Below are 23,542 nucleotides of genomic sequence, written 5' to 3'. Positions count from 1 at the left end.
TCTGGTTAGAAACCGCATGACTAAGATTATTAGAGCCGAGTACAATAACGGCAGTTTTATCTACATTTAGAAGCAGAAAGTTTGAGGTCATCCAGGTCTTTATGTCTTTAAGACATTCCTGCAGTTTAACTAAGTGGTGTGTGTTATCAGGCTTCAGGGATAGATAAAGTTGGGTGCCATCTGCATAGCAGTGAAAATGTATGCTATGCCTTCTAATGATACTGCCTAAACAAAGCATGTATAATGTAAACAGAACTGGTCCTTGCACTGACCCCCGTGGAACTCCATAATTAACCTTAGTGTGTGAAGAAGACTCTGCATTTATATGAACAAAGTGGAGTCTATTAGTTAGATATGATTCAAACCACTGCAGTGCAGCACCTTTAGTACCTACAGCGTGCTCTAATCACTGTAATAAAATGTTATGGTCAACAGTATCAAACGCTGCACTGAGGTCTAGCAGGACAAGCACATAAGAAGACCTTCACTAAAACTGTTTCTGTACTGTGATGACCCTGAAACATAACTGAAAATTTAAATAAAACATGCAGATGATCAGTTAGCTGTTTTACAACTACTGTTTCAAGAATGTTTGAGATAAAATGAAAGTTATAGGCCTATACTATATATTAACTATCTAGTTACAGTATATTAACTAAATTAACTATATCACCTACGACGACTGGGCCAAGTGAGGCAACGGTTTAAATGAGATGATTATGAGTAATTTTTTCTCTAATGGCTAAAATTTTATTTGTAAAGAAATTCATTAGGAAAGTCATTACTAATAAAGGTTAAAGAAATTGCTGGCTCAACAGAGCTCTGGCATTTTATCAGCCTGGCTACAGGGTTGGTCTTATTTCCTTCAATTGGTGATGAATAGTAAGATGCTCAAGCTTTACGGAAGGCTTTTTTTATAGAGCAGCAAATTGGCTTTCCAGGGTAAATGATGATCTCCTACATTAGTGAGATGCCATTTCCACTCCAGCTTACGAGTTATCTGCTTTAAAGTACCTGTTTGAGAATTATACCAGGGAGTCAAGATGTGAGGCTTTCTTTTTCAGAGGGGCTACAGTGTCTAGAGTTGTACGCAGTGGAGTAAAAATATTAACAAAATAATCAACATTTGTGGTTTTTGCGTTCTGGGCTACCAACTTTAATGACCCCTTGACACCATACACATTTTTACAATGCAAAACAAATATTAACAAAGATCCACAGGCTTAGTTTTTAGATCGTCAAGTTCCATCCCATCTAAAGTTGTTGAAGCAAGTAGACTTCTCACATGTAATTATTCAGACAGTCACTAAAGGTCACTTAACTTAGAAATGCAACAGGTAGGTCATTAAAAAAAATACTTGCACAGATGGTAACTGGTAATTTTCAGTGACAGGAAAAACAAAACAAACTCTGTAAGCTGCTACTCCACACACAATTCCAGTGTCAACCAAGATGCTAAAGTTTCATAGCAATCAAGCACTGGCTTCCATACTGCCTTTCTACTCAGATAAGCACTCAAAGCACTTTCAATAATGACACATATATGGATACGGAGCTTTTATCTATCCCACGTTTTCTAACATTTACACACACACACTGGATGCTGATACTGAACTTGGAGTTTAGTATCTTGCCCAAGGTTACTTCAGCTTGCAAACTGGAGGAGTCAGGGATCAATCCACCGGCCTTCAAATTGGTAGACGACCCGCTCAAATCCCTGAGGCAAAATCGCCCATGAGTCAATGAAAACTCCAAATGGTTAAATCTGATTTGATCCAGTTTCTCTGTTATTTATCAAGTCAGTCACCAAATGCAACAAACTCATTGACAATAACCACATCCAAACAGTTGGGCAAAATCGTTTATTATTGAATAAATTGAGCGATTACAAGTAGAAAAACACCCACACAAATTTTCAGGGATTTGACAAACCCGACATTATTTTCTGTCAGAAAACCAATATCTCAAAATTTGAAATCACATATAAAGTCTCTGACAAGTGCCCCCTCAAGTCTCCACTCTGCAAAACAACGTGGCCTGCCTCTGCATATTTACACTGACTGTGTACCACAAGACAAACCGATGAAAAATACGAGCAGCTTCCGATGGTAATCATGCTTCCACAAGTAACACTTTTTTTCTCCCCTTCTTCAAAAACTGCAAAGAAAAAAAAATGAGGCAGTAAAATGTAGGGCAACACAGCACTGGGCAGGCAGCATGAAACACAATTACAGAAGTATGAATTCATTTGTAAAGGTTGTGCATCCCTTTTGAAGGTCTTGGTGATGAGAGCAAAAACCAATGAAAGCACAAACCTCCTGTGCCAACTCAAATATTATCACAGTTAGTAAAAATTGGATCAGACCTGTGGGATAAAGAGTCCAAGCAATACTTTTTTGAAACCTGAAATAATCAGAACCTATAGAGAGAGCGCGGTAGACTTTGCATCTGGATGAGATTAAAATCACCTCACTATACCACAGATGACACAAACATAAGCCATTCTCGGAAAAGCTGAGGGGGAAATTGGCCCTGCAGTGAATATATGAAACATCCCAATATGTCAATCTTGACTTCAGTTTTATGTGCAGGTTAAAAAGAACTGGCCTTGACTGTTTTCATGTTTTCAGCACAAAATCAGATGAAAAGAGTCTGAGATGAAAAATTAGGGCCAAGTAGACACTTGAAGAGAGAGTCAGACATTCCTTTAAGCCATCATAATTGACTCACTGGAGGGCCAGGCTCTGGTGGCGGTGAGGTGCTTCAGAAGTCAATGTTCCCAGAATCTAGAGTCAAGGGTGAATACATGTTTTTAGATTTCATAAATAAATATTTCATTCAACTGTCAATGGTATGGATGTGGTGGAAGAGAACCCTTTCATGTCACTCTGGTTTTTGGATGGGTCGGTGGTATGTGTGAGGGAAAATTGAGGCTACTAAAGGCTACCAGCAGGAGTCCGCCAGAAAAGACTCCAATTTGAATGATAGGCAAAGAGTTGAACTGTGTGCTTTTTTTTATCCCTCCTGATTCGACTGCAGAGGGTGTCCAGCAAAATTGGAGCGGTGTTTGACAACAATTAGTGGCACTGCTGTGAGCTGTGACAGGCAAGCGTATATACAACTCAAAGCAGACTCTGGCCCTCAACTTCACAGAGGATCAGACCTCCACATACAACAGGCCCATCACAACTCCAGACAGTAGCGACACTGAAAGGCAGTATTTATTTTATGAGTCAAAAACACACACACTCAGATCCAATAAGAAACATGAAAATGGAAAACTTCTATTATATCAGCTGAAATATCCTGCTAAAAAAACAACAGTCAGACCATAATGGCAAAATACGGCAGGACAACAATGCTAATCTTTGCTCATTACTGTTACACATTAGCAATTTGACAAGTTCCAAATATAAAAGCACTACAGTCTGACTTTGGCTAACTTTCTATAGGAAAACCAGGAATTTCCACAAAATCCACATATTTTTCAGGCTACCGCTACATCAGGGATGTAAAACATAAGTACTAAGGGTCAGAATCGGCCTGGCAAAATCTCCAATCCGACCCACTCGAGGACTTTTGAAAATGTGAAGGAAAGCATAAATTTGGGGCTTTTAAGTATACTTCCAAAGGTTTTACAACAAAGCCATTCATACTACATTCATATTACTGTGGACACAGGAACTAAAACTAAAATTGTTGTTGTAACAGGGCAGCCCTTAGCGGCTGGAAACACAGTGAGACAGACCAAGGCAAGTATAGTGGAACAAAGTATTTATTTGCTATATGGCTCTCCTTACAACAATTAACTTGTCGACTCGACAAGTTAATTGTTGTAAGGAGAGCTTCTTCACAGCACAAAAAATCCACCTCTAATGACAACTGGCAGCCTTAAATATGTTCAGCTGTCACAGACTTAACCATTATTCCACTCTCAGGTAAATTCTTAAATCCCAACCTTCCACCACAGTATACAATATATCAATAAGAATAAATAAATACATAAATACATTTTCACATTTACATATTAATAAATATTTCACACTTTAATGTTACACCAAACCCAATATTATAAAAACCCAGAAACCCAAGCACAAAAAGATTCACCACACTCTCTTTACCAATGGTCTCTCCCGGAACCTTTAAATGGTGTCTGGACCCCCAGGGAAACATTTGCCCAAACACCTTGAAGAGGACACAGGCAAGAAAGGTGAGTAATCATTAACTTACAAACACTTATTTTCAACACTTTTATCCCTAGATTTCACACACACATTTGCATTAGTTTTCCTTATTGGTAAACCTTAACAATCTCAATCACGATTCTTCTCTCCTGACAGACAACCACCACATTCCTTGACGAGGAGCAGCTGTGCAGGATCTGAAATAAGGCTACCAACTGATTTTAAAATTCCCAATAAATAGACAATAAATATTTAAACTGCTTGTGTGCAAATCCATGCTTAAAGTGCAATGCTACATAAAGTGCTTGATAAGGTGCTTTTAATAAAGTGAAAGGTGTGCTCTAAAGTGCTATACAGACAATACAATATAAATAAATGCAGTAAGGGAGTCCTCTTCCTTACAGTTGTAAAAAACATCAAACAACTAATTTTGAAGGAGGAAAAAGGCCCATTCCCAATTTGCTGCAAGCACAATGATGCCAAACTCAAGCTTAGTAGCAACACTTGCTAATTTAACAAACTGTCATTGCTCCATCGTGGTGCTAAATCTCTCTGACTAGTCAGATTGCACATAGTTAACAGAGGTGTCAGATAACTATTGTTAAACTATTAACCACCAACTACCAACTATTAACTACCAACTCTTCCCTCTCGTGATATTAAGACCAGAGTGGGCTTGCTAGCTAAGCTAATGACTGAGGAGAACCTAGTGGCTTTAGCTTTTGAGCTACCTGTACACAATAGTTAGCATTCAGTACACATGCTTCTTTTGATTTAAACAGCTTTATCTATTCCAGTGTCCCCTGCACTCACACAGACATGTTTTTCTTTCTCTCAGCAGATTCATTATATGACTTGTTGCTGTCAAGGGTTAGTGAAAAGGTGAGTGTTCACCATAAGCATTTTAAGGATGTTCAGAAATTACACTTGTCATGGCTGTTGTGTTTCAGTGAAAACCCTAAAATATACCTGAGGAAGCCTTCATTGTTGTATAGCAGGTTGCAAGTCTAACTTAAAAATTACATTGCTTTAAATCATCATCAGCTTTCATCTTCTGTGTCACAATGTGAAACTATAGATCCTTTATAGATACATATGAACAGCACTCCAGTAAATGTGTCAGTTAATTATTACATTATTATTATCATCTCTGCATATTACTGTTTCTCATTACATATTACATTCTCATTTGTTGTTGTTGTTTTTGTTGGGCAGTAGTTATTTGTCTCTTCTGATCTGTATTTAGTTTTGCCGTTACACAATATAATCTAAAATTAATTTTAATTATTAAATATGGAATAATTTTAAGCTACCACTTAACCTAACCTCTTTGGACATACACACAACTCTGACACAGGAAAAACATGCAGACTTCCACCACAAACATACTCTTTGCAAATTTTTCAGCTTCTATTGGTGATCTATCTATCTATCTATCTATCTACGTATCTTAATGTAAATTACATGTTTAGTCACTAATTACTGTTGTATTTTATTCAACAATTCAACAGATGCCTCTTTATGATTAACACCTAGCAACAGATGATAAAGAGGAGCCGAACACTGAGCAGGTGGTTGGCAGTCATCTTCCCTGATATCATGTGAAACTGTTCTCATCTGTGAAGAGAACGGGATGCCCAAGGAGGACCAGCCAGTTCCAGTATTCTCTGGGGAATTTCATACAATTTGCATGGTGCTGGACTGTGAGCAAAAGTTCCACTAAAGGACTGGCTGTTTTTGTCCCATTCCTCCTTGCACAAAGACATTGGTCCTTAGGCTCAGTTTGTGCCTTTCCGTCCTGTCCTGCTTTCTTCATGTACTAGCCCATCCCTTGGTATCTCTACCACAAGCTTGAGACTGTGCTTGGAGACACAGAAAACCTTCTTGCAACTGCACCTATGGACATCTCCACAGTGGAATGATTGTAGAGCAAACATTTTTTTTAAATGACCCTTTTTTTTTGTATTTTCTCTGATCTACACAAGATAAAAAGTATGCACACATGGTGTCAGGCTGTTTTGTTGCAGTGACACTGGTATATTCCACAAAGTGGACGCAATAATGACGAAGGAGGGCTATTTCCAAATTCTTCAACTTCTTCAACAGCTATATTTTTGAAATTTGGAAAACTTGGTGTTTCAAAATGTCAATGATCCCTAATTTTGAAATGGATAAAGGCTAACATTTAGCATCTGAAAGACCTTCCCAAAGCCCTACACACAAAACCAACCAATATACATGAGCTCTACCAAGAGTGGTCAGGTATTCTACCAGAATTATGTCATACATTATGTATGCATCCACAGCCAGACAGCATTAAAAGGTAGAAAATATATAAGAATCAGAAAAAGAGTGTCATTTAAAACCCTTATATATAAGAAAATATGAACACAAAGTGTATAGCAGTGCAAGAGAGGGATGTTTTCTCCCTAACCTTATTTGTTCATGTCCACCATTCCCCTTGGTCTCAGCTGACTCCTGGTTTTATTTGAGGAGATAACACTTCCATTATTATAAGGGGGTGAAGTTTATGTAGGTCAGGGTGAATGAGTGGGCTGACAACATGTTAGCACAGCAGGAAGCCAAAGTTGTCTTTTTATTAAGCGTGACCATTTTCAACAAAGTTATGAAACCCTAACTTTTCCTGAAATACACTTTGTTGTTTTTGTCTCTAAACACAGCCGGGTCTTAAGTTCTGAATGGCAAAACAATTTCTTGTGCTCGTTGGGTCAATCTAGACTCATTTTTACATTTAATTCTGGTTATTTTTTTCTTGAGCTACAGAAGCAGCTCTTGTATTGGTTACTGTATGTTTCATGTGTGGACCACAGTTTATAATTGTTGTTCAGAGCACTTAAGTGGGTGCTGATTAATGGTCAATGGGCAATAATTTCCTGCTAAAATGTCATTCCCCTGGGAAGCCTTGCCACAATATTTTGGATAGTTGCAGAAGGGATTTGCTGATTAACTGATTTACAAGTGCACCTATAAATATCACTGTATACTGTAGCATTAAGAGTTCCCTTAAAAGGAGCACAGAGGCTAGGAGGCTTATCCCTGGCCACAAAGTGTACATTAATATGCAAAAGCAGTTACTGTTTGAATTAATGTATCACAAAGCTTTAGAGTACCAAAAGGCAATTCAATCAAAAATGTCACATAATGGCCTGAATTCATTTCTCTTATTTGTACAGGTTGAAAGGGTTAGTGCAACCTCCTGTATTAAAAAAAAACAGCACATACACACACAAAAACATGCTGATTTTGTTTCTGCAGAGTAAATATTTGTGTCTTGAATAAATTGCAGGTAGACGCAATGACTTCAGGAGCTAAAAACAAATTTAGGCAATAATTGAAATGTAGCATAAAATTGCCCCTGCAAATAACCATGAGCCATTACGCGAACACATTCTCTCCCTTTCACTAAGAAACCAACCTGGAGACACACAAAAACAGCACACAGGCTTGAACATACACACACACACGCACGCACATGGGAGAGCTCTTTGAGGGTTTCACAATAGCACATTTATCCGCAAAATTAAAAATAGTGATTGATCCGTGGAATATTAACGGTCAACAACGTTTTTCATTAAGTTGTGAAGGGGAGCGAGGGGAGGCATTCTGGTAGGAGAACGAGAGCAGGAGGAAAAAAGCAAAAGCTTTATTTAATACTGATCCTGTACAGTAAAAAGGCCCGAAGAGAAATGTAAATACTAGACTCCAATAACGCGACAGCACACTAATCATATTTACAAACTATATTAAATCTGCCCATTGTGTTTGCTTTGCTGAGGACTGGCTACCATGTAATTGTCATTGTAACCAGTGTTGGCTTGTGGGAAAATTTAACTGAAGTGATATAAGGTGACTGGTAGGATTATTATTACTTTATTATGACCCAGTATATGTTTATTAAAACAATTTGTCATGCAGAACAGGAGTGGGGAATGGAAACATTAAATCTTGCTCCACTCTGGCCACAGAAATGAGTTACAATAAAATTAATGGTGAGGAGGCCTGCGCTGACACCAGAGTGGTACGTAATAACCCGCTGCTTCGTTTCATTTGCCGATCATTTCCTGTTGGGCCCTCACCATTAAACATACATGCTGGGGATTATTGAAATAGCCCTGCGACAGCCATTGTAGTGTAGTGTGAGTGTGCCTATGTCATCGTGGCTGTGTGTGCGCTTGCATGCGTGTTTTGGCTGGCTATGCTTTTATGTGGCTGGTCATTTGATCTCAAAAACACAGGCGTCATGGCAATATGCCACGCCGTGCTTGTATTTCTGGTTGTGCCATTATGAGAGCAGAGATATTAGCACAGAGAGACAGCACGGGCCGGGATCTGAAATCTTAGAGTGAGGCGTCATTTCGCTGAGTGCCTGGGAGGGGCAAGATTAGTCTGTCAGTTGTGTCTAAAATGACTTTGAGGCTGTAGCTACAGGGATGCAGCAGATGTTTAGCTAAGGAGTTAAGTGCATTTACACTGAACACTGACCCTCTGTCCCCTTGTGGTCCAGTGTTTGTGAGGACTGCCATAGTAAGATGTAGACTGATTTTATGACTCTAAAGCCTTTTTTCATCTCTTACCTGTTATGCTGCTGTGGGAGCAAACTTAAATGAAATATAGCAGCTCTGCCTTGGCAAGCCAACTTTAACAAGTGCAAGAAAAAAACCCACTGGTTTAAATTTAAAATGCTGTAAACAAACATACTACGTTTTAGTAAAATAAAATAAAAAAGAGAGAAAAGAGAAAAAAAGGCTGATCTCAAAAGAGGTGCTACACCAACTTCAATCACTGGAATGAAGAATTGATCTACAGCGATGTGAAAAAGCATTTGTATCTATCTAAAGAAACACAAAAACAGACGAGAAACAAAGTAAGTTACATCTATCTGAGCAGTCTTGAGACCGTTACAATGCAATTTCTAAGCCGACTCCAGCCAATCACAGTGAGAGCCACAAACTGAGAAAATTTGGAACCTTAGTGAACCTTCCCAGGAGTGACCAGCCTACTAAAGTTACCCCAAGACCACATTAACGACTCATCCAGGAGGTCACAAAAGTCCCCAGAACAACATCTAAAGAACTGCAGGCCTCACTTCCTTCATTTAAGGTCAGAGTTCATGATTCAACAATATAAAAGATACTAGGCAAAAATGGCATCAATGGGGGTGTTACAAGGAGAAAACCATTGCTGACAAAAAAGAACACAAAGTTGTGTCTCACTTTTGCCAAAAAAACATTTTTGGGAAATATTCTGTGGACTGATGAGACAAAAGTTGAACTTTCTGGAAGGTTTGAGTCCCGTTACATCTGGTATAAAACAGCACTTCATGAAAAAGACATCATACTAACAGTCAAACATGGTGGTGGTAGTGTGATGATCTGGGGCTGTTTTGCTGCTTCAGGACTGACAGAACATGATTGGACTGTGAATTCTGCTCTCCAGCAACCATCAGCTGGTGCCCTGAAGCTCAGGCACACTCGGGTTATACAGCAGAACAGTTAAGCAAAACACACAAACAAGTCCACATCTGAACAACAACAACAAAAAACAAAAAAGAATGTTTTGGAGTAGACTAGTCAAAGTCTGGACGTAAATCTGATGGAGATGCTTTTGGTATGACCTTAAAAAACTCTCTATCTTAAATTAAAACAATTATCTAAAGAAGAGACGGGCAAAATTCCTACCCAGCGATGTGAAAGACTCATTGCTTGTTATTGCAAATCCTTGAAAGCAGTTCTTGCTGCCAAAGGTGGCACAACCAGTTATTAGGTTTAGGCGGCAATTACCTTTTCACATTGGACCAGGGAGGTTTGGATAGCCTTTTTCCTTTGATAAATGGAATCATCATTTAAAAAAAGGCCTTTTGTATTTACTCGGGTTATATTTGTCTAATATTAACATTTGCTTTATAAACTGAAACATGTGAGACAAATATTCAAAAAACAAAGAAATCGGGAAGAAGTCAATTTTTTTTTATTGCACTGTAAATCAAAGAGCATGTGATAATCTGTTATTTAGGGCCTGAGCCAGGATTCAAACCCAGGACCTTCTTGCCATTAGACAGTAGTGATAATCACTGCACCACTTTGCTGCTCCTATAGACAAGTGCCTTTACATCTTACTGTATCATGCAAGGATTCAAATGCTATTAGAAAATAACCGGCTCTGCTTGCAAAAACCACATCACTACACTGAGCACTCTCACAGTCCCATACCATATAATAACTGTACACAGTATGACTGTGATAATATTTATATGCTGCTGTTTTATGCTCTAGAAATGAGCATTGTTTCGTTCTAATAAGGCAAAACATGCATCTGTGCTCTTGTAAGTTAGTCATTAGCTTGTTTCCTTTGTGCGCCGTAGCTTGGAAGAATAACGTCTATCGGCAGCAGAAGCGTTCTTTTTAGCACAAACGCTGACTCTTTAAAATACAAAGAATTTGATCATTTTCCCAGTAAACACTACACACTTCTAAAAACTGGCTTACTGATTTGACAAACAGCGACAAATTAAACAAATAAATGTAAGGCAGAGGTAGAAAGTAAACAGAAACTGTAAAAGAATCAAAAGAAAAAAAACAAACTTTGACACTCTCATTGCCTTGCAAACATTTGGAGTTTACCTTAAAAATAACAGCAGCTGTCATTAGCTGTCCTGTGAGGTGGCATAAAGCAGCGCCTTAAACAAACAACAACCGTAGCACATATGTTTGTTCTACGTATCAGTCGAGGTGTTTTTATTTGCACTGTACAGCAGAGCGCTGAACAATCTGACTGCCACAACTGTGGCCTGAACCTGAATAGTAGTATATTTTTAGTCAGGCACATCCACAGTACTTTAAATATCTTACCTAACTGCCCGAAGGACACACATGCACAGCGTGCTTGTGATATTAACTGAGTGTATCTCTGTGTGTGTTCAGCCTTCTTTTAGGTCCTTTAGTAATGTTGCTATTACAGTGTTTATTGTTAGAGTAGCAAGGCCCGCTTTGTGCTCCTTCTTCCTCCCTGCGTCTGGAATTTTACAGTTATATGAAGAAAGGAACTGGTCACAGTAATAACATAATATGCACCCAATGCCATTCAAAACAGCCTAATCAAATCCTGGGTCTGTGAATCTCAGAGTATTGTGTTTTTGAATTTACTGAAAAGCAGTTATGCCAACAAAGCCTTGTTTCTAATAAATGCTTCCTTATTATGCAGGATACAAAAATAAACCAATGCTACCCTCTAATTCCTCAATAATTAAAAAATAAGCCTGCGCTTGCTATTGCATCATTTGTTCAGCAGTGGGTTCTAGGATCTCCAACAGCTCGCATAGAAGAAAGAAAATGTGACATTTAGAGTAGGTGTAATGTTTTTTTTCACTCTTTCTTAGTTCTTTAACAAACAAAAATCATTTATGATGTCTAGATTTATCCTGACTTTTATCTACACACTAAATGTACCCAAACACGGAGTGTAGTGAGAAACTTTCAGAAACATAAAGTTGTATTTTTATGTTAGTTATGCTTATTGTCATGATATGGGATGTGCAGTAGCTAACTCAAAGATAATATGACATGTGGGACAATCTTTAAATGCAATCTCATGACAAACATCATATACTGTTATAATTAAAAGAAAATCTGCAGCTCCTCCTGTCTGTCCAGAGATTTACTGAAAACTCATTCTATTTTCTATTGTTTTTAATCGTTCATCCTTTTATTCTTACTATTGTAACAGTGATGTTTTTGAACAGTAAGTAATCAACAATTTGCTTCTATCCTATTGTAGATATGACCCACGTAAGCATTCCTGAAACAGCAAACTATATATGAGCTTTTCCACTGGATTGGTGAAAGACTGGATCAGCTGCCCAGCTGTGATTATGTTGCTAGCTGTATGTGACATTTACCTGAACATCAGCCAGCAGCAGAATAGGTAAACAGCCTAAAAAAAAAAGAGTCTCATCACAAAGAGCTTTCAGGAAAATGTAGATAATGTGGAATCCTTCACCAAAGTTTATGAAGCAAATATCCTCAGAGCACAGACTCGCACTGTAAAATTATCGTTTTTTTCATGTTTGCATAGAAAAAGATATCAATTAATTCCATGGTTTGAAACAATCACAACGCAAAAACAAACAAAAAGTGCACATTAGGCGGTATGTGGGTGGAGACGGCACAAACACGCTTGACTGTGGACTGGGAGGCTGGAGTTCAGGTTTCCTTTGGGACCACTGGGAACACAAACTACTCATGGTTTGGTCAAATATTTGAAACCCTGAAAACAAAAGACTGTTTATACATTATAGCAAACATGTTCAACAAAGTGTGATCTCCTCAAGTAACCTGAACACCAAACCTACTGCAGTGTGACTTAGCAGTGCTATAACTATGGCAACAAATCACAGCCGAAACCAGTTTTTATATGGACTGCATTACTTAAACGAATTGTGCAATTAGTAAGTGGATAATCTGACTTTTTTTTTTACTCTGGCAATGACAATTTTTGACAAAATTACTGTCAAAAAAGTGGCGGTAATCAAAGGGACAATTACTTTTTAAGTGAGGTCGCAGTGCTCATTCCTCGTGTCCTAACATCAGTTCACTGCACCCCCTCACACTGTACAAAGCCTCTTATGACCACATTAATGCAACTAATTACCATGTCAATCACAAGTAATGCTTATTAATTGCCCCTCAGAAAGGGGCTATATCAAACAGTGAGAAGTGCCTTTAAAAGCTCACTGAAAGGCTGACTGTAGGGTAGGTTGTGAGAGAGAAAGAAAAAGAGAGCGAGCCATGTTTCAGCCCTACTGCTGGCATTAGTCAATCTGCTGTCCAGATGTCTTCCACAGGTGACAGCTGCAATAGCCTAACAAGCAAATTAATCACGGAGCTTTTGTGGTGCTTCATTTTAGGGAAACTCATTTCGTTTCATAAAAGGCTTCATCTCGTGTGAAAAATGACAAATTGCGGCCATGGAGTGATGTGGAGGACCAAGCAGCCGACTCTCATTTCTGTACCATGCCTGCAAGGTGCTGTAGAATAGAAAAGCAGAGAGGTAAAGCAAGGGGAGGACTGGGCCAGAACCAGCAGCACAGTAATGAAGCCCAGCTCTGCCCCCGTGGGCTCAAGTTCTGACAAGCCTCACAGGTGGCTCAGTCAGATTAAAACCTGCCTTGATTATAAGTGCTAGGCTTTGAATGAGGGGGATACGCTCTGCTGTATGTCACTTATTGTCCCCAAACTGCAACATGGAGGACGTTTTGAAAAGGCGGCCCTAACGAGTGTTTGGTGGTAGGGAGTTTTCTTTGATTTAAACCGAGATGGCTTGTTAGAAGTGGCTACAAACGTGAATTTTAGAATACGTTTTACTGCAGAGCAGGCAGCCCAGCTTGCACGTTGGGGTATTTTTTCATGCTAAGTGACAAAATCCTTCTGCCAGTAGGAATATTATTGTTGGGTCTAAACTCAGACCCCGCTGTATCCAAGACTTATTCCCATGAAAGAAAAACAAGGCAACAGTGTTCGATCGATTTCTTGCGCAAGGGAGGCCCCCTCATCTGTGTCCAGCACGACAATGAACCCCGATGATGGCCTCCTCTCGCTGCCTTTTATTGACAAACTTCAAACAATTGTTTACAAAACACCTCCCCCTGCAACCCCCTTTGGTTACAAAGACAAGGCACTGTATGTAAGTGTGTGTGTGTGTGGGTGTTATGTGAGAATGTGTGTGTGTGTGTGTGTGTGTGTTGATCAAAGGGTCATAAAACCTAAAAGCAGGAACAACATCCTTGGTCATAAAGAGGGTAGTCTTCCCCCACACCCAATGTATGGTTTACCAAAGATAACACAGTGAAACCATACAAAGGGTAGGAAGCTCTACCAAACATCAAACAGATCTTCAAAAGGACGTTCCTGTGATAAAACACTTCAACCTCCCACCCAGAACCTCGAGAATCTGGGGATGGGAGGAAAGAAAGAATTCCTTTCACAGAGTTAAAACAATGGACAAATGGTAAATATAAAAATGACAAAAGTTTAAACTATTTAATCTAACAATTATTGTGCCCGTTTTCCTATGGGCACAAGAGGAGCAAAGAGAGGATGATATTGCAGGCAGAATTTGGAGTCCGCAAACTGTAGAATAAGCTTGAGTGGGCACAGATTTCGACATAAGAGAACGCTTTTTTCTTTCCTTTTCTTCAGCGTTAATACCTAAATCTTGCTAAGTCAAACCTTAACATTAATGGTGTCAGATCAGAAAATGGTTTTGGAAGGCATTGACAAATGATGGCCTTCTGCTGATAGGGGTGACCATTCAGAAAGCACTTTTATGTGTTTTGCTGGAAGGCAATTACAAACTATGTATTTTGGACTTGTTGAGTGTGAGCAGGTATTGAATCGAACCCATTTAGCTGCACAAACAGAGTGACCCCGGGACAAACTGAAAATGTGCTTCACATTTTGGATGAAAAATCGAGCACAGTGTCTATATATTTAGTGGAGCAGCTGAACTGTGGAAATATTTTTATGACAGAACATTAAGAAGAATGTCACATCACAACTTAAAGGTATTTCAAACAAAAGTATGGAAAATTGAAAACTCACAATGGCTACACAGAACCAACAAATTAAACTTTTGGGATTTAAAAGCTTCAGAAAGCCATTAATACAAAAAGGAGATAAATCCTTGAAAGCCGTCCAACAAAAACTGTAATTATCATTGTCAGTAGAAAAGAAAAGAGCACAGGGAGGCAAGAGGATTACATTCCTTCAGTACAGACGACTGTTCTGTGTTTATTTCTCTTCATTTGTTGAAAGAAATTCTGGGGTGCCAGATGTCAGCAACACTTTATAATTTAGCATAATTATCATGTTCTTTCTATTCTACCAGCACATATTGTATTCCACTTTCTATTCTTCAAATTCTCACTTCAACTCACTCTGATTGCATAGAAATTCATAGTCCCCCTCTTGAATGTTTGACCATGGCACACATAGGGAATCTTTCGCTTAATGGATTAACAAAAGAAGATTCCTTGACAATACCAAGAATGTCTTCCAGTATACCTGAAAAGTTTTCACTTCGTTTATCTTCGCTGAAGTCTTCAACAAACTTTCTCAGACAGTTTATACCTCACTATTCAGAAGCTGTTCAAAACATTTCTAGAGGATTCATCATTGTGCACGGTTATGTACTGTATGTAAAGGGCAACTCCGCTTTCAGCTTTCACTTAAAAGATCCACTCTGACTTTTGGTCCTTAAGCTGTTACAAAGTGTGTCAGCAAATGCGATACTTACTTACCTTTCATATTTCAATGAATTGTGCGCTTCTGAATAAAGTGAAGAAAACACTACAACATTTAACAATCCAACTTGTGTAGGAGGAAAGTTTAGAAAACAACTCTTCAGTAAGAAGTAATACTAATTTTCTGAAGGCATGACTTTTAGTGCACTCAAATTACTGCCATTCATTTTCAAGGTAACTACTGCATGGTGCATTTTATGTGCATTTAAAACCAACTCGCCAACTGCAAATACCATCATAAAGGTAATATGTACTGTAGTGGGAAAAAGGCGACTCTAAAGGAATTCAACGAGGCGATAGGCAGCTAGTGAGTGTTGGCTGATTCTTGCCTCAGAGACTCTGCATTTCATGGGGAACCCAGACCCTGACGCCCAGATGCACTCCCTGCCCAGAGGCTGAGATAGGGCCAACCTCTGACTCCTCAATGTGGTCCCACTGCAGATATGCTCTTATCAGGACGGGCTGTAGCATACATCTTCCAACAACCAAACACAGATATAGAATAGAAGTCCTTGATAGGTGAAATTCTCAGCAAAGGTGACTGATGTGTATGATCCACTGAAGTGGAGTCCCGATCAGAGCGCTGTGAACTAGCAAAAAAAGAAAAGAAAAGAAAAAGAAAAAAAAATACTAGCAGGCAGCTATTTGGGATTAAGTGACTGATTGACATTTATGTGACTTAGTGCTATTGCTTGCTGCCCATATTAATTCATTCTTTGCATGAAGTAGCTTTAAAGGACAATTTTTAAATGAGATGAACGATGCAGCTCTCGCTTTTTAATTTAAGGTTACAATCAGCGGTCATCTAGTTTAGTGTGTGACGGTACAGAGACTTTAGCCACAACCCCTCTTTATGATCAGAATGTCTTTATTCCACTTTAAAAGGAATATAGTGCGTTATTAGCGACAGCGATTACTGCTATTAGCGAAGACTTTCGACAGAACCAAACTAACTACAGAGGTTTTGCAGACACATGACCACTAAACATGTGACTAGGGTTGCCAACTGCCCCGATTTGGTGGGGACATCCTGTATAATGAGCAAAATTGGTTGCCACTTTCTGACCAATAGACGGCAGTCTTACAATTATGAAATCTGATATGACTGCAGCCGTTAGTCACACACACCAAATGTGAGGAGTAATACGTGATTCGTAAAAATAAGCTGCTGTGGTCTGCATAGCATAATCAGAAGACAAACAGGTATGGATAAACCTGCTAAAAAGAAAAGGCTGTGCAACTACAAAAAACAATGGGAAGAAAAACATAGCTGGGTTAAATCTGTCAGCAATGATTGAACTAAGGCTGGGAGTTTTCGATGGCCATGGAGGTGAGATGCAGCACAGAACTGATCAAAAATGAACTAAAGACCTCGATCAACTCTCACCATTCGTGTAAAGACTTCTGTTTGGCTGTGCAAAAATGACAAAGGGCTGCTTGAATCAGTTAGGAGAGGCAAAACATTTTCTTGGAAAAAGTAAGCTGGGTAATTGAAGCCTCTATTTACCATATTTTATTTGAATTTCTTTTGCCTTTTTTCAAAGGAAATGCCTATGGGATTTCTGTTATGATTTACTGTATTTTTCTTTTATTGATTAAATTGGATGTCAGCATTTTACTGCATTTTTTAAATAATAATAAAAACATACAGTACATATTTACACTATGCCCAGCTGTGCATTGTGCTTCTGGCATGCCAGAGTGTCCCTTATTTGATAGTTAAAAAGTTGGCAACCCGACATGTGACCTTAATGTTTCTGCCACCATTTTAGCCCTGTGATAGTCATGGTGCCAATGTAAAGTTAAGTGAATAACACTCCAGCTACTCATAGTGTGGGAAAAATGTGTCTTCTCTGATTGGTTAGCAAGTGGTTGCTGTATGTGGTAAATGGTTGATGGCCATCACTAGGAAATCAATTAGTAAAGTTAGAATCACACAAGTCCACAGACAGCTCTGTGATCCCCTGGCAACCCCCGGTTGTTCGGGAAAAACGTGTATTCCCCAACCGGTTGGCAACAACCTGCTTTGGTTAGTAGCAGAATGCTAGCAGAACATGCCAACCTGTTTACAAAGATGCGCCAGCTAAAGCTGCACATTGCAAGCGGTTGTACTACTTCCAATATAGTAGAGAACTCTTTAGCATTGTGTGCATGAAATAATATCAGGAAGTCCTATAAGCTATGTTCTTTTTTGTTTGTGATAACCTAAGCTAATCAGTTAGCACAAAAGCTCCATTCTGATTGCTTTGTGTTCTCATTTAGAGTAGAACAGCTCTACACCAGACCGTTTACCATATTTATAGTTCAAACATGAGCGTGGTCTATATCCTGTTGTGTAACCCTCGACAATCCTTTTCCAAATGATCAAAATTTATTTTCCGACTGGAGCAAAAAGCTGCACTTTCTTGTAGTTGTATTGTAACATCATGAAAGAAGGATGACTGTGCATTATCTTACAAATTGAGTTCACTTAAAGAAAAGATTATCTGTTTTCTTTTTAATTAGTCAATTTAATTTTAGCTTCTTTAGTAGCTCTATGAGAGATGCTTTTAAGTTTGGGAATGGTTTGGAGTGTGTGCATGTGTGTATGAGTGAGGGGGTGGCGTGAAAGGAAAAGGACTACTGTCGACTTGAAGATATGGAAATATAAAGAAACACACTCACGCACACGCACGGACACTCAACACCCCCCTCCCCTGAGGCCCTATAAGCTAATTAGCTCCTAAAGAATTTATTTATCACAGATAAACTGTCAAACAATCTCACTGGCACATCCCCAGTGGAAATAAGAACTACTCATTAGTTTGTTCAATTAAGCTTTCTTTTCCCACTTCAGCACGCCCTTCCCACATCACCACCGCGATGAGAATACACTTTTTGGTACTGCAAAAGTTTTCTTGAGTAGATTTCTTATGTATACACCACAGCAGAAGGTTGAAGCCTTTAGCAACTCTGTCAGTTTGTGTGTGACCCAAATTATGGCGTAATCATAATAAATCTGAGGGAGAGCCTATTTATTTTCAATTCTAGGGTTTAAAAAAAAGACTCAGAGAATCAACCATGTGCTGGTACTGTTGAATAAACTCATGAGGTGAACTCGTATCACGTTGCAAAGTTTTCCACACGAAGGCCTATTCGGGATTATTTTAAGCTGTATGAACTGAATTCATAGTGTTGTTTCTGCTGCATTTCGTTTATGCTGCATAACAACAAGGTAGGACCAAGTGGATCCAACTTGTGTGGTGTAACAACTTGGTGTCAACAGCCAATTATTCAGTGTGTGCTGAAATAGTACTTTTGTGCTTCCATCTGTTTGGCATTTGCAAAAACATGCTCTTTTTTCAGGTTGGATGGATTGTGTTTGATCTGGATACTGACATATGCAGCTTATACTTGAATTTAATGTTTAATATTATATTCAGTATGCTCCACTGTAGTTTTAATAGAGGAAAAAGTATTTTTATTTCTCTGTTGGCAATATTTAATCTTGGGTAAGTTAAAGTTTTTGTTTTATAAAATTTTTTGTATTATAATGAGGAAAAATGTGTCAAATTTATGAATGACTCTGCCTTTTTTTCAGACTTATATATTTAATAGTGCTGTCAGCGTTGATCTTGTTACAACGGTGTTAACGCCATAACTGCATTAATCCGGCAAATGTCTGTTAGCTAGTTAACGCGGATTGCCCCGTGCTAGGGGCTGCAGGGCACTAACGCATTAGCTAACTGTGCTAACACGTTGACACCGTGCAGCCCTCGCACGGGGCGATCCGCGTTAACTCGCTAACAGAGATTTGCCGCGTTAATGCAGTTATGGCATTAACGCTGTTTTAATGAGATTAACACTGACAGCACTATTCTTTAAATTAATACAAAATAATTTTTATCTGAGTGTTACTGATATTGAAATGCCACATAATACATTTGTTGACATAACATTGAAGTGAGTTTGCTCGTTAAGGCCCGACCCTCATTACAGGTAAAAGGGTAGGGATATTTTCACTGTTTCTGTTGTTATTCTCTTGCAACGAGACACTTTGAAGCACAACGGTCATCAACATTGCATGGAGGCAAACTTCTCTGGCCTGCTGATGAATTCACTGAACTTAGAGAGGGGTTTTACCTTCCTCAGGCCTGAGTATCTATCCCCTCAAGACAATATTGCACAGACACCACGAAGGCAATATTTGGCCCATTCCATCACTCTAATTCACTCCCTCCACATCCATATTTCATTCAGCCTCGGCTTTAATGAAAGTCATGGCAACTTCACCACCACTGGAGTCTCCCTGCACACACATTGAACAAAAAAAAGAAAAGAAAAAATCATAAATAAGGACACTGGCCTTCATACAAAACAATATAAGAGTGACTGGGGCCCGAAAGTTGGGTGGAGAAAGACGAAGATGAAGTGGGGAGGGGGATTCAGCTGCATTGTAGTTGCCTAGAAGAATCTGGCTATCTCCCATCCCCAGCCCTACTTTTCCTCCATCTGACAACCCCTCCTTCTACCACGTAGACAAGTGCCTGTTTATCCCAGTGCCCTTCAGAAGACATTAACACAGGTCTCATGTGCAGCCCTGTTATCTTCCACTGGCCTGAATATGCTTAGATTTTAAGTAGGGTTTGCTGTGTTGACTTGGGCATCTATATCCCAAGGAAGTGAAGATGACATCCTCACTAAAAGGCTGCGGGGATACTGGGCTGGGTGGCACAGCAGTTACATGCATATGCATTGCATTTACATAGCCCCGTCCAGCTGGATACGGCGCTGCATTACCTAGAAGAGCAAAGGGGAATGTTTTAGGTTGCTAATGCTATGAAAAGTAAAATTCAGCATTTTTTTAAAATCCTCCTGCAACTTACTGCATTTACAAAATAGGTACTTTAAAAATACAGGTGCCTTTATCCATTGTTTGTCTCCATTTTTTCCTCAAATATCACTGTGGTTTACCACTAAAGAAAGAAAAAAAAAAACAGTCCAGTTAATTTCTGCTAATATGGCCACTTATCATCTTATGTTATGGTAATCCTATTTTGTAAGTAGGTCCAAACATGCAATACACAAGCACGGTATTGATCTTATTGTCTAGCTTTAACCAACAAAGTAAACGCCATGACAGCAAAATGTCAAACATCTACAAAACTGGCGTGTCTGAAATATTTATTTGCCAGTCTTTAGTTAGCAACAAGTTACACACATAAAGGCTTTATTTATTACAGTACATATTACAGTACCATACTATAGGAACTGATCATATTAAATTGTGAATGGCAGTAAATTACTTGCACAGGATGTCCATTTCATGCAGTCTAACCACTTGTTTCATGCATACAGTTGGCATCAGTTGCTCATTGGCTCTGCAACATCATAACTGCAGTGGCCAGATATATGAAAACTGTAAATTCATTACACTAAAACACACACAATAAGATGAACAAAGCTGTTCTTTATCTATTTTGATAGACTGATTGATTGTTTTTTTTCTTTTGGAAGAATACTATTTCTTATGTGGCAGTAGAACACATCCTTTACCTGCATTTGTTGAAATACATGTATCAACAAGGTTTCAAGTCAATGGTCTAAAAACAAATCCAGATGAGTCTATTATGCTATTACAGCCACTCAGAGCAGTATGATGCAGAGGGAGATAAAGAACAGGCTGAGCCCATCAGAGGACATTAAATAGGACCAGCTCTCAATCTCTCAGTCTCTCCTCCCTGTGCTTTCACAGGGAACCAGCAGTGCAGAGGAGGTGGGGCTGCTATAGTGCGGCAGGCCAGAATCACACAAGTCCTGCAGAATTACACAAATAAATTGATACCAAACTCATATGCTGCTGTGTACATAATTCAGCTGAGCTCAAATCAAACATAAACAAATTCTGGGCAAAGATAAATCATTTTTGGGAAATTAAAACAAAACAATTACCCCATGAACAAAATGTGACATTTAAATTGTTATGCATCTCATAACATCTACGGGACCTTTTTCATTTCAAGCATCAGCTTTGAGTTTTTCTTTCAATAAAAACCAGAGGTAAAGATGTGTCAGTATAAAAGCAACTCCAACACAGTTTATTTAGTCTTTATCATAATGAGTATATCCATGCAGAGAAAGCGGAGATGCTGTTAGCTGCAGGTGAAGACTGACATGTAATGACAAAGTGTTTTGATTTGAATTGTGTATGTAAAGAGGATAGTCGCAAATGAAACGAGGGAGGGAAAACGCACACTGCAAATATCCCCCGGAGCAGCGCCTTTAAAGAAGCGGGCTAAGCATTAGGTATTCAGTTAGCAGATAAAGGCGTTCTTTCCACTCATAATCAAAATATACAGTAATGCATCATTTTCTACCAGATAGCTAGAAAAGAATTAGCTCAAATTATTTTAAGTTTTTGTTAATTACTTTTGGAGCCTGAAGCAGCTCATGCCTCTGAATTGCCAGAAAGTTTAGAATCACTCGGTCAAATTAGCTGACTTATAATTCAAGCACTTATCACCCAACTCTAAAGTAGTGCTTTATGAAGCATCCCGGTTTTTATCTGTATGTACACCTCCAATGTGATCACATGGCTAAATGATATTTCTGCTAACACTCATCCCTTAAATTAAAAAATGCAGTGGGCGTGCATTTCTGTGGGCATAATCTAATACTCTTGATCTCAATGGGGCATTTATGGAGAATTTTATAACTCTAATTATCTGAGCCCATTACAGTATATCAACTTTTAGTGGTCCATTGTATTCCCAGTATGCGCCAACTGGACAGATGCCTCTGTGGCATAGCACATTTATCTCAACTTAGAGTAAAAATACACCAGTTCAGATAATGTTCCTGCGGAGCAAACTCTCCTTTTTTTGACTCAGTCATTTAACAGGTGGGTCAGAGCAGCATGAGGATGGCCTTACTGTCAAAAAGTGACACCCAGGTTTTAGCCTCCATCTGTGACTCAAGGGTCACATTTGCATACAAAAACAAAGTTCAGCAGATTAATAACTCTAATAATATTAGCATAGTAATAGAAACTCCACATATAAGCAGGCATTTGATTGACAGGATTTGATTAAATTAAAACAACTTAGATAAAGGACACACTAAAGAATATGCAAATATGTAATGCAAAAGTTTGCCGTTTGTATCTGGAAGCCCCACAGGGTCTTGGCTCGGTCACTCTCAACCACCCTTGACAGTATATGCCATTTCGACTTGGAGACTTCCGGGGCATACTCAGCACACATTCCTTTATACTAAGGCAGCCACTTGGTTATGGTGTTCCATGTATGCTGTGTCGGTTAGCATCTTGCACCCTGCTGTTATGTCCTTGATTTGTCCAGCCGTTGGTGGGATTTCTCAGTATCAGACACTTCTTCTGTCTGCTGGTGGTACATGCCATGCAGGAGCCTGTCCTTCCATGATGGTTTCTCTTCTCCCTCCTTTTCTTTCTTGAGCTTCTGCTGCTTGAGGCATTCGCTAAACACACGATTGGTTGTGACCATGTTCCTGATGTACTCTTTGATCTTAGTTGTTTCTTGATAGTGGTTCTGACACTCAGTGGTCTTCAGCCTCCTTCCGTCTGCTTACCGTACAGTCTCAGGGTGCTGGATTTGGGGTAAAAGCCTCCATGCATGGTAAGGAGTTTTCTTGTTTTGATGTCACCTTACATCAAGAAAGTCCTGGGTTCAAATTCACTTCCTCTCACAGTTAGATTAATTGGTGATTTTAAATTGGCTTTAGGCTTTCTTGCATTAGCTCTGCAACAGACTGGCAACAAGTCCAGAGTGTACTACGCTTCTCATCCCATTACAAATGGGATAGGCAACTGGGATAGGCTCAACAGTTAGCGTGGTTTAGGTAATGTAAATTTAATATAAATATGATGATATAAATTTGAGTCTGATTCTGCTGGAGGTTTTGTCCTATTAAAGGGGAGTTTTTTCATTCCCACCATTGCAGTGTTTGCTCAGAGAGGGTCGTGTGATTGTTGGGGTTTTCTTCAGTACTGTAGGGTCTTCACATCATAGTGTGAAGCACCTTGACG

General features: G+C 39.1%; 2 long non-coding RNA genes across 2 annotated transcripts in view; one reads left to right on the top strand and one right to left on the bottom strand.

The window, feature by feature from the left end:
* Positions 1–23,542, bottom strand: part of LOC113022258 (uncharacterized) — a 136,472-nt gene that overhangs the window by 16,996 nt on the left and 95,934 nt on the right. The window lies entirely within an intron of this gene.
* LOC113022262 (uncharacterized) lies at positions 4,566–6,190 on the top strand. Its single transcript, XR_003272411.1, has 2 exons — positions 4,566–5,066; positions 5,696–6,190. It is a non-coding gene; the product is annotated as an uncharacterized LOC113022262 (long non-coding RNA).

Source organism: Astatotilapia calliptera, chromosome 1, assembly GCF_900246225.1.
Source record: "Astatotilapia calliptera chromosome 1, fAstCal1.2, whole genome shotgun sequence".
NCBI classification, from domain to species: domain Eukaryota; kingdom Metazoa; phylum Chordata; class Actinopteri; order Cichliformes; family Cichlidae; genus Astatotilapia; species Astatotilapia calliptera.
Note: the sequence above shows the minus strand (reverse complement) of the source record. Positions and strands in the feature narration are given on the sequence as shown.